The following is a 12,663-nucleotide window of genomic DNA, read 5'->3' on the forward strand; positions in this document are numbered from 1 at the left end:
GCTCAGTATTCCCCACAGCTGACAGTCACCTTTCAGTGGGGTGAGGGTTGTATTTCTAGATAGTCTCTAGGGATTTTGACTTTATGCTTCCATGTATAACCACTATTCTCTTTTTGATTCTCAAAGACTAGTTTTTCTCAGATTTCATGAGTGATTACAGTGGTAGGTTTGCAGAAATTGGAGCGTTGTGAACAATGAAGATGCTCAAAGAAAGACCACAGCTTTTACTGCTGCTGTTGTTTAGTCTCTGTAAGTTGTATCTGACTTTTGCAACCCCACGTACTATAGACCGCCAGGCTTCTCTGTCCATGGAATTTTCCAGGCAAGAATACTGAAGTGGGCTGCCATTTCCTTCTCCAGGGAATCTTCCTGACCCAGGGATTGAACCCCTATCCCCTGCTGTGGCAGTGGGTTCTTTATCACTGAGCCACCAGGAAAGCCCCAAAGGCTCCTGCTAAAAGTGCTGTAATTTGAAATATTTTTTCAGCAAATATATATTGAATGCATCTAGTGTGCTAGGCCTCTGGGTTATGGGATGAATAAAACAGTTATGCAAGAAACTTATAAGTTTATGAGAAGCCCCTTTATTAGGGGGCTTAGTTCAAGGAAGGACGTGAAAGTGAACCTCACTCAGTCATGTCCAACTCTTTGCGGCCCCATGGACTATATAGTCCATGGAATTCTCCAGGCCAGAATAATGGCATGAGTAGCCTTTCCCTTCTCCAGGGGAACTTCCCAACCCAGGGATCAAACCCAGGTCTGCTGCTTTGCAGGTGGATTCTTTACCAGCCGAGCCACAAGGGAAGCCCTCAAGGAAGGACAGGAAGTATGAAATCTAGATTTGGAAAAACTGAAGGCAGCCTCTGTGATTAGGATGTGGAGAGTGAGGGCAGGGTCATGGAGCATGTGGCTGAGAGACTGACCACAGCTGACAGGACTTGTAAAATGCAATCTAAAACTGACATTGGGGTTTAACAATGTTGCTGAGCTCCAGTGAGCTTCTCTCTTTGGAGGAGTAGTGAGACAGCAGCCACAGCTGAGCAGGTGGGGAGGGTTGTCGAGGAGTTGAAGCCATGGGTGTGATGAGAATGGGCACCATTTTGAGAAGTTTGGTTATGAAAAGGAGGAGGGAAAGAGGGAACTAGATGGGGAGGAAATTGGTTGATGTTCTTTTTTGTTTTTATTTTTTATTTTTTTTTATTTTCTAATCTCTCTTTTTTTTTTAATTTATTTTAGTTGGGGGCTAATTACTTTACAATATTGTAATAGTTTTTGCCATACATTGACATGAATCAGCCATGGGTTTGCATGTGTTCCCCTTCCTGGACCCCCCACCCACCTTTTTTGTTTTTAAAAGAGAAAAAACAGAGTGAAGAGGCAGAGATTGAAGACATAGGAGAGGGAAGGAAGGGGATTCTCACGAGTTGAGATACTAGTTGAGGCCCAGTTGAGAAGCACTACTTGAGGTACAGTTGAGGTACGGGATGCGGAGCACATGTAGATTTGGCCTTGGGTAAAGGGGCACGCTCTTGTATTTTAAACCCTGGACAGATCATGGGGAGGGCTGGGATTCTGAGGTTTTCTTAGTGGATTCCTGAAGAAATATGTTCCCTAGATGCCAGAGTGATCAACTTGCATGCACAAAAATTCTACATGACTCACCAAACCAATGGAGAGCTCTCAGATTATGCCAGAGCCCCACTAAGTGTGTAGCACTGAAAGGAGTGTTGGAAAATATCCATGTGATACTCCGAGAAGCTGGAATCCTTGTTAATGTAGCTTGCCTTCTGAGAACACATAATGCTTTGTTAGGTACTAGTCTCCGCTAGCTTGGAGACCAAAACTCTATAAACAGAAAGTTGGCAGTAGGCTCTATAGTAAAATATGGATATTGATTATCCAGTCTCAAACCCAGGGATTGTGTCCTGTGATGAGTTGAAGGTGTACAGAGCTGTAAAGATCGTTGTTCTACAGTTTTTCCCATTTCTACCAGATGCTCCTTTTCTATTCACCCTCTCTTATTTTCCTTTTCCTAGTGATTCTCATTCCTGCTACCTTTGGAGACAGATCTCTGCTGGGCCCTGCTTGCCCATAGCCTTGGGCCAATAATTTTGATGTCAATTCATGTTATTCTCAAATCTAGCTGAATCTGTTGGAAAAGATCCTGATGCTGGGAAAGATTGAAGGCAGAAGGAGAAGAGGGTGACAGAGGATGAGATGATTGGATGGCATCACTGATGCAATGGATACAAGCTTGGGCAAGCTCCACGAGATGGTTAAGGACAGGGAAGCCTGGCGTGCTGCAGGCCATGGGGTTGCAAAGAGTTGGACATGACTAGGTGACTGAACAACAGCAACAAGCCAAATCTGTACTAAGGTATAAAAAGACTCTTCAGTGAACTAGGTAATCTTGTTTGATGATAACTCTAAGTTATGAAATATAACTCTAAGTATATGCTTTCTATAATGATTCAGGTACCAGACTTAATTGGCAGCAGGAGTTCCTTGGTGACTAGGTAATGCTGACGGTCATTTCCGACCAGTCCTCAGAAGGCTTCAAAGGTCTCCCACATGTTTTGTTAACTCTCTCTAGTGACACTTGAAGTCATGGCTGAAGCCTGGATTCTATTAGATTGAGCAGGGACTGGATAAGAAATCCTGTACCAGGCACATAGCTAATGTAATTACTTTTACTCGGAATTCTGCTATCTGTCTATTCTGGTCATCAACTCTCTTTTTCCAGATTTGGCATCAGCAGTGGAAAGAATAAGTTAAGATGGTGCTCTTTACTTTACCAAAGAGATCAATTGGTTTTTCCATTTCCTTTGATAGCCTTCTGAATATTTTGAAAATACCTTCCTCAATATAACACCAGAATTATGTGAATAAATGAATAGAATCTACGATCACTGAATACTTACCATGTACCATAGATTTTAATATAATACACCGTAGCAGAGACTCAAAAAGATTAGCTCCAGGAATTGGCACCGAATTTAGGATTTTTTCCATGCTACAATAATTAACAAGTGACTGTGGAAGTTTGGCCGCCGATATATCCCAGTCTCTGTGTTGCTTTCATTATGAAAGCACAAGATAGCATTGGATTCTTATAAAAACACTTACTATAACTATTTTAAACAACAACCTTTCAAGTTGTCTCTTCTTACAACCACAGAAGAAAAATAAAATATCATTGAACACCAACAAACTGCCTTTAAGTGTAAAGGCTTAAATATTTTTTAAGCATTAGGAAATCCAAAAGAGTTCTGATTTCTCCTTGTATGTTCCTCCTCCCCCACCCCAATTCACTTTTTAAATTGAAGTATAATTTATATACTGTAAAATTCACCCATTTTAAGGGCATAGTTTACATCTTTACATTTTAACAAAAACCAAAATAAATTAGAAAGTAAAACCACTTATTAAGATTTTTTAAAAATTTCATAAAACATGAATATGGAATAACTTGGGAAAGCTATCATATTTTCCAAAGACTTTAAACTTGGATTGATTTATTGATGTACTGCTTACTACTTTTAAGGATCAGTTAATTCCTATACTATAGAAAGGAATTTGAAATAGAGAAGAAGATTAAATATTACTTTATTTTTATAAGATAAGCACAACCCCAATATCAAATAGATACAGATAAGATTCTGTAGATGAATCTCATACACATACATATACATACAAAAAATTACAAACAAAAAATCAAATAGAATTTAGTAGCTTGTACAATAATAACCTACCATATATAATGGGATTTATTCTAGGAATACATTGAGAGTTAAATCTAATATGAGGAAGCTTTCCAAAATAACATAACATGAATAATTAAGAATGAAATAAGTTTATCTCAAAGTAGGTCAAATAAGTATTTGAGAGAACCCCCTAATTTTTATCATTTCAATAAAATAAAGCAAAATCTTTGTAAAGTAAAAATGAAAGGCACATTTTTTAAAAAGTGACAAAACATATCAGTATGAAATCAATGAAGTAGAGCTTATTTAAGTGAAACTCAAAAATATTCCCTTTAAAATAAAAAAAAATAGATGATCCTTTATCAAAATTATTATTTAATAATATTTTATAATTTCAGGTCAATATTATAAGATATGAAACTGGACTAATAATTAGAAAGGAAGTCTCAACATTATTATTTTTAGATGGCATTATCACACACTTATTGTACATTTTTATAAATAGACAACTCAAAAGACTTGACATAAAAATTCCAGGAATTAATTTTAAAGTTCAATGAAATGGCAGAATGCGTGATAATCACACCAAAAATCAACCTTTATGTCAGAAATGAATTTTAATATAATAAAAAAGAAGTGTCATTTACAATTGCAACCAATATTTAAAATATCCACCAAAGAACTTAGTATTGTTCATAGTATTGATAAAATAATTGTACTTTTTAGTATTGATAAAATAATCCCAAAGAAGTAGTTTAAGAAAAATGCAGATTGTCCTAGTATTGAGCTCTGGGGAGGGGTGGAGTGGTAAGGTGTGGGTAACTTCCTCAACAAGAATTTGTGAGAAGTACAAAAGCAAATTTTTTCTAGAGGTCATTTTAAGTATTCATCAAGGTTTTCCTAAGTTATAATCATGCCTAGTGGCTGTATGGTGAAAGCAGTGAAAGGGCCAATAATATATCTCAAATATATGGTTATCTGATGGTCTAGCTTGATTTAAAGACAGATTAAGAGAGAAGGAGCACAGAACTGGCCTGGGAGGAATAGCTTTTGGTGTTGAGTGATATATACAAAGAGGTTCATTAAACTATTCTGTCTATTCTTCTCTACTCTTGTGAGTGTTTGAAATTTTCTTTGATAAAAGATTAAGCAAACAAAACTAAAACAGTAGTTCCTAACATAAGCTCAACTAAGCCACTGAGGGATTTCAGTGACTCAATAACCCTCCTGGAATCATATACAAAATGTTGTGTGGATGAACTTACATGGACTTTTCCTAGGGAGGCGGTCGCAAACTCTGATCAGATTCTTAGGAGTCTATTTTGCTAACATCAGAGCAACCGGAGTAAATAGCTTTCCTAATCTTTAGCTAATCTTCCCTGGTACCTCAGCTGGTAAAGACTCCACCTACAAGGCAGGAGACCCCAGTTCAATTCCTGGATTGGAAAGATCCCCTGGAGAAGGGATAGGTTACCCACCCCAGTATTCTTGGGCTTCCCCGGTGGCTCAGACATAAAGAATCTGCCTGCAATGCAGGAGACCTGGGTTTGATCCCGGTTTAGGAAGATCCCATAGCAACCCACTCCAGTATTCTTGCCTGGAGAATCCCCATGGACAGAGGAGCCTAGCAGGCTGCAGTCCATGGGGTCGCAGTTGGACACGACTAAGCACAGCACAGCACAACCTTTAGCCAACCCTCTGTGAAGATTATTTTTTGCAATTAATGTTTATAATTGAAATTGGAAAATAGAGTTCTTGAGGCTATGATCTCTTGCACAGACCCTGAAGTACAAATGAGATTTGCCAAACCATGATGATTCTTGAAATCATTGTGATGTAAGAATTTGTAACTCGAAGGAAAATAAGCCTTTATAGGAAAGCAGAGTTGGGAAAATTGAGGTGGCAAGTGAAACCATGAAAGCTGTTACAATATGCTGTAAAGTTATTAAGGCAACATAATAGTGGTGACATGTTAAATACAGCAAGTGAAAGTAACATTTTATGTCTTAAAAGAGTAATTATGGGCACTGTAAAATTAATTTCCATTTACCTTTTCTAATAGGAGAAACTTATTCATTATCCCCCATTGAGCTGCTTTCAAATTCATTGGCTTTGCTGCTGATAATATGCATTCTAAAAAGCTCTTAGAATCCTGCCTCCCACTGCCTGGTTTGCCTCAATCTTGGTCCAAATGTTCAAGACCTTTTAAATTTTGTCACTTGAAGTTGTTGATTCCCACCCCCCAAGCCAACAGTGTTCTATGTACAAATAGAGTGAAATAGCACTTAAGAATGCTTTAATACCCTCTCTTATTTCTAAGACTTGGGTCTGTGACGACTTTTTTTCTCAGCTTCCAATAAATCACAGGGCTTCCCTGGTAGCTCAGATGGTAAAGAATCTGCCTGCAATGCAGGATATGGTTTCGTTAGAAAACTTCTATTCTGTCATTCACTTTGTCTCTGTTCTTTTTATAAGTAAACCCACTACAGTATTCTTGCCTGGAGAATCCCACGGACAAGGAGCCTGGTGGGCTACAGTCCACAGGGTTGCAAAGAGTCAGACACAGCTGAGCAACTATATTGCTACTACTACTATTTAAAAAAAATAAAAGTCCAAAAGTACAGCTGTGATGATGATAATGATTGGGAATGATTACTCTGTGCCAGAGTGTGTCCTTGGCATGTATTAACACGTGCAGTTCTCATGTCAGCCCTAGAGGTAGTATCAGAAAAATTATCTAAAACTTAGAAATACATAAAAGAGATCAATGGTGTCTTTCCAAGGTATTGCTGGGATTGCACGTTTGATTTCCTATTGCCTGAGTAGACTGTTTTACACTTTGTACCGGCAGAGGTTAACTTGTAGATTTGTGTTGAGATGTAACTTGAGATTTCTATTGGATTGGTGGTCTAGAGGGCATGGGGATAGTGATGATCCCAAAGGTTATGGTTTATTGTCCTCTTAGATATTAACTAATTTTGTTTCTAATCTACCTCTTACCCAAGTCTTTGTTAAATTGCCCATAAATGCCTACTGTCTTAAATGCCCTTTGGTCCAGTTTTAATCTTACTTTTCCCTTGTTAAGTAATGAGTTAACTAAAAGTTTTGACATGTTCATTTTTTAAAAACCTTTTGAAAGTCATACTCTAACACTAACCATTTGCACTATAATTTTCTAACGATTGTATATTATCCTGTTGTGTGGACTACAGCTAGTTTACTCAATATATTCTCTTGCTGTAGGATGCTGATGTTGCTGCTAATTTGTTTCCTTTTAAGAAAAAAAATGCTGTATTAAATGTATTAAATATTTTCTGGCTAAGCCTTTGCATTTTGTTGAATTATAACTGTACAAATGAAATTTCCCTGTCAAAATTATCATTTTAAAGACATTTGTTAGACACTGCTCAGTTGCCCTCCAGAAATTTTATACCAGTTTATACCTCCACAGAACATGAGAATACCCATTTTAATTCTTCAAATCCACTTTCCCCCTAGTGATTCCCAATAGGAGTGACTCATCCATGTAATAAAAAAGGAGAAATTGATGAAAATGTATAACAAAAATTTTGAGAAGGAAAGAACTTAGAGTTGGTGATAGATAATTTGCTGCATTATGTATTGTTGAAGAAATTTATTTTATTGTAGTGTAGTTGATTTGTGTGCATGTGTGCTCAGTTGTTCAGTTGTATCTTACTCTTTGTGATCCTATCGACTGCAGCCTGCCAGGCTCCTCTGTCCATGGAATTTTCCAGGCAAGGATACTGGAGTAGGTTGCCATTTTCCTTTCCAACCCAGGGATCTAACTTGTGCTTTCTGCATCTTCTGCATTGACAGGTGAATTCTGTGCCATTGAGCCATATGGGAGCCCTATAGTTGATTTATAATGTAGTTATATACAAATATATATATATATACATTTTTCATATTCTTTTCTATTATGATTTATTACAGGATATTGAATATAGTTCCCTGTGCTTATAGTACTACCTTGTTGTTTATCCAGTCTATGAATAAAAGTTTGCATCTGCTAATCTCAAACTCCTAACCCATTCCTTTCCCACTCCCATGTATTACATATTAAAGGCAGATTGTCTTATTTGAGACTCAACCTGAGTAGGGTTGGCAATATTTATTTTCTAACTGATCTAATTAATATGCTGGGATGACTGTCCAGTTCTGGAACACCTAATCATAGCCTGGCTTCCCTGGTGGCTCAGATGGTAAAGAATTCACCTGCAATGCAGAAGACCCTGATTTGATCCCTGGGTCAGGATGATCCCTTGAAGAAGGAAATGGCCACCCACTCCAGTATTCTTGCCTGTAGAATCCCATGGACAGTGGAGCCTGGCGATCTACAGTCAATGGGGTCACAAAGAGTTGGACACGACTGAGCAAATAACACTTTCATAGTTAATTATGGCCTGGCGCAAATAAATAACCCAGAGAACACCTAAATTTCAGCAATATCTTTTCCTCCATTAAACCATAATCTATTTTTATAATGAGAGTTAAAACATTTCCTGAGTTAAATAATAAAGAAAAAACTAGGTGAGCTTCAAATTTTTTTGTCAGTACATATTTTGAAGTGTGTATAACACGGCAGTTTCCTTTATCTTATCCATCAAAAACTTACTTCTATTTTCAAGGCATGAAAAATGTAAATTCTCTAGATTTGTGATTCCTTAAAGTTCACTATAAGGAAAAGCCCTATAACACTGCTGTTACTACTCCCAGGTTTACAATCTTTCAGTGCTTTATGAATATTTATTCTAATAGTCAGTGAGAGATGTCATAAAATCCAGACAGAGTGGGCTGCTGGAAGTCTGTTTAGGGCTCTAAGAACTAAGAAGAGAGGCAGAGACAGAGCAGGGTGGAGAATCCAGGGCTCTCAGAAAGAAGTTAAATGCATTTCCTTTTTGTTGGCAAAGACTATTTAATGGAGTGAAAGCATTGACACTGTCTTGAACACCTCATAGCTTTCTATTTCCATTTAGGCCCAGAGTGATCTCAAGTTGGGATGAAAATACATATATTAATTAGTGTAAACTCATTGATAATGCTCAAACTTGAACAAACCTAAGAGTCTGATGGTAGACTAGGCAGACTTTGCCCCAGTATTTTTTCCCCAGGGAGGGGGGAACCAGGCAGAGAAAAGAGGAGGAGATAAGCAGGGGATGGCTGAAAAATCAGTGAATCCAGGGGGCTGTGCTCCCATCTCACCAAATGCCTAACCTGATATCAGACCTATGTTTGGAAAAACATACCCCTCTTAAAGCTGTTCTAGGAACTGCATGTTATTCTTCTTTTGGGTGTTTTCTGAATTTCCACTAAAAGCACTTAGCTCCTTCTGATTCTTAAACATGTTCCAGGCTTTCATAACTATTAAGGTGAACAACAACCAAAGGGTCACTGAAATCGTTAACCTCAGTGCTCGAATATCCAGATGTTGGGGGATGTTTACCAGAAATTTTCCCTAATGAGCCAAGCCACTTTGGCGTGGGGTTTGGAGTGTTGTAAGAAAGGCTTTCTTGCAAATTTGTTCAAGAATATCCTCTTTGGTCAAAGGGCCGGACCTCAGGTCTGGAATACTAAAGATTTCTAAACTGAGACATTTTCAAGACAAAAAGACAGGTCTGGTCAGAAATTAAAATTGAATCCAGAGTAAAGCTCAAATAACAACGAGAGTTTGAAGGGTCGAGATTTCTGCCTACTCTAGAATATAGTTTTATGACACCTGGGTGTGGCTTTAATGCAATGAACAGATGGGGTCCGTGTGTAAACATGCAGTGAGCCGTAGAATTCTTACTCTCCCCAACTCTAAGTACTCTGTATATCTAAATTCCCATGAAAAACATTTCAACTGAAGAAAAGGAAACACAGAATAATGAGGTGGTTTTTTTTTTTTTTTTTGGCCATGCCCCACAGCATGTGGGATCTTAGTTCCCCACCCAGGGATCAAATCCACACCCTCTGCATCCCTTCATTGGAAGTGCAGAGTCTTAACCACTGGACCATCAGGGGAATCCATGAACAATGATTTTCTCTAAGCTTCTCTATCTGATTTTCTTGAGGAAATCCATTTTCCTTGAAGTTCACCATTCATAGGAATCTACCTAATGTGTTACCCCTTGCTTCTGCACTCACTAAGACCAGCCCAGTGTTCCAGCCCAGCACTTGGGTTGGGATAACATCACAGGCATAACAGACCCTGGGGACCCAGAGAAACCCTGGAGCTACCCACAGTCCCCTGGGGTATTGCTATCATAGTGCCAGCCAGAGACAGAAGAGTAGGAGAGCCACATGAAGAAATGCTTTAGAGGAGATACTGGGCCAACCCAGACTCCTAAAGGCTTTTTCTGAATGGGGTCATATATAATGAGTTTGTACCCTGGGAAATTAGAAATATAATTATTTGTTTTAAGATTAGGTAAGAGCAGGATTTGTGTCTGTGAAAGAGATGATAAAAGTTGAGACGGCTTATTTCTCAAAACAAGTAACTGAGTATGTTTTCTCCACACCAGGCATCAGATTTAATCTAACCCTAGACAGGTGGACAATCACGTAATTTAAGGGTTGCCTTACATTTTACTGCCTTTCTATCACAGAGGAAACACACGTGAAGGATGGAAAATGGAAGCTAAGCAGTGTGCTTTTTAGGTTGGGGTGATAGAGAAGAGAACTGTTGCTCAGAGGGTGTGATCAAGAGTCCTTGGGAGTCACAGAGAGCACTCCAGGTCAGTACTGGCAGGGGAGGGAGTGTCCCTGCCCAGTGACCCATGGAGACAATGAAGCATCTTGGGTAACAAGAACTGGAGATAGACCTGTACCTCCAGGCTCTTCCCTGAATATTTGCCCTTCAGTCTTTCCAAATCTGATGTGACAGTCAGAAGAAAATGCCAAAGATGTTTTCTTGTGAGTAGTGGGTATGATCTAGAGGACATTCTGGGAAGTCTTTAGAAAACAGTAATGTCTGAAAGGTCTGAGTTCTATTGTTTCCAAATCATGTTGTTACCAACTGAACTTGGGTCTGCCCACTTGCTGAGCAGCAAAGCCAATTTATTGACACTGGGTTGTGGTGAAGGAAAGTACCATGTTTACTGCAGGGCTTAGCAAAGAGAACAGACAGCTCATGGGCAAAAGATCCAAACTCTCAAATGGCTTTCAGGGAAGGGTTTTTTTAAAAAAATGTATTTACTTATTTACTGGCTGTGGTGGGTCTTTGTTACTGTTCATGGGCTTTCTCTAGTTGCAGCAAGTGGGGGCTGCTCTTTAGTTGTGGTGCTTGGGCTTCTCTTGTTGCAGAGCATGGACTCTAGGGCTCAGTGGTTGTGGCACATGGGCTTAGTTACCCTGCGGCATGTAGAATCTTCCCAGACCAGGAATCGAACCTGTGTCCCCTGCATTGGAAGGTGGATTCTCAATCAGTGGACCACTAGGAAAGTCCCAGGGAAGGGTTTTTAAAGGCAACATCTAGGGTGAGGGCTGTGGCATGCATGGCTCTCTTCTGGTTAGCTGGTGGTGAGATAAAGGGTGGTGTTTCAGGAAACTCAATCATCAACCTTCTGGTTCCAATCAATCTGGGGTCACATAGTCACTAACTTCCACCTGGGTGGAGGTCTTAGTTCCTTCAGAACCACTCAAAGACAAATGTCAGATTGTTAGTGTATCTCTTGGGGAGGAACAAGGATTCTGTTTTATTGCTGAACCGTTATTACTTTTCTTGCTTAATTGCTTTTTCTTTGTTTCTGCCTTCCCTCACTTCAGTTCAGTCGCTCAGTTGTGTCTGACTGTTTGCGACCCCATGGACTGCAGCACACCAGGCTTCCCTGTCCATCACCAATTCCCGGAGCTTGCTCAAACTCATGTCCATTGAGTCAGGGATGGACAATCATCTCATCCTCTGTCACCCCCTTCTCCTCCTACTTTCTCCTCAATTTTTCCCAACATCAGGGTCTTTTCCAATGAGTCAGTTCTTCGCGTCAAGTGGCCAGAGTTTTAGAGATTCAGCTTCAGCATCAGTCCTTCCAATGAATATTCAAGATTGATTTCCTTTAGGATTGACTTGTTTGATCTCCTTGCCGTCCAAGGGACTCTCAAGAGTCTTCTCCAACACCACAGTTCAAAAGCATCAATTCTTCGGTGCTCAGCTTTCTTTATAGTCCAACTCTCACATCCATACGTGACCACTGGAAAAACCATAGCTTTGACTAGACGGACTTTGTTGTCTTCCCTCACTTCCCTAATTAGTAACTCCTTGAATTTGCTCTTTGGAACTCAGGGAACACCTAGGAGACTAAAGCCTTTTCTGCAAACAAGAAATGGAAGACACAGAGGGGCTTTGTTACCCCCAGAGGACCCCACAGGATCCTGCTTGGTTTCCCTGTTACTTCAGATACAAATCATGGTTCTGAAATAACAAGGCTCAGGATAGAAGTACTTGAGCTTTCTGAATAAAAGTACCTTTTGAAAAGCTCTTAACCAAAGCTAATTTAATTTTTATACATGTTCCCTGTGTTCTTTTCATTTCTCAGAAACCAGTTTCAGAGGTAAATAGTTATCTGTCAATTTCATTAGATTAGACAAATGTAGTATAATTGTATAATTCTTCACTATTTTCCAGTTATTCTTCTTTTGCTTCAGATTGCTGAAGGAGCATTTACCAATGATATTAATTTGTTGATTTAAATCCTAGGCAACTTCGTCTCCAAATAAATTGACATTTATCTTCTTTCAACATGATCCTACAAATGTAGGGTTAATATTTATCATGCAAATAGATATTTTATACACATGGGTTTATTTCCAATTTCTTTTCCTCTCAGTGCTTCAACATCTATTTTATTCTGATATCTCTCAGATTACTGCAGCCTCTCTAGGGAAACTCTTTTCAGATTGAACTCAAATATTTCCTACAACAATTTCTAATCTAGAAATACCAGATGATGAAATATATACA

The sequence above is a fragment of the Giraffa tippelskirchi genome, chromosome 9, assembly GCF_054371585.1.
Source record: "Giraffa tippelskirchi isolate mGirTip1 chromosome 9, T2T-mGirTip1v1.2.pri, whole genome shotgun sequence".
Classification (NCBI taxonomy): domain Eukaryota; kingdom Metazoa; phylum Chordata; class Mammalia; order Artiodactyla; family Giraffidae; genus Giraffa; species Giraffa tippelskirchi.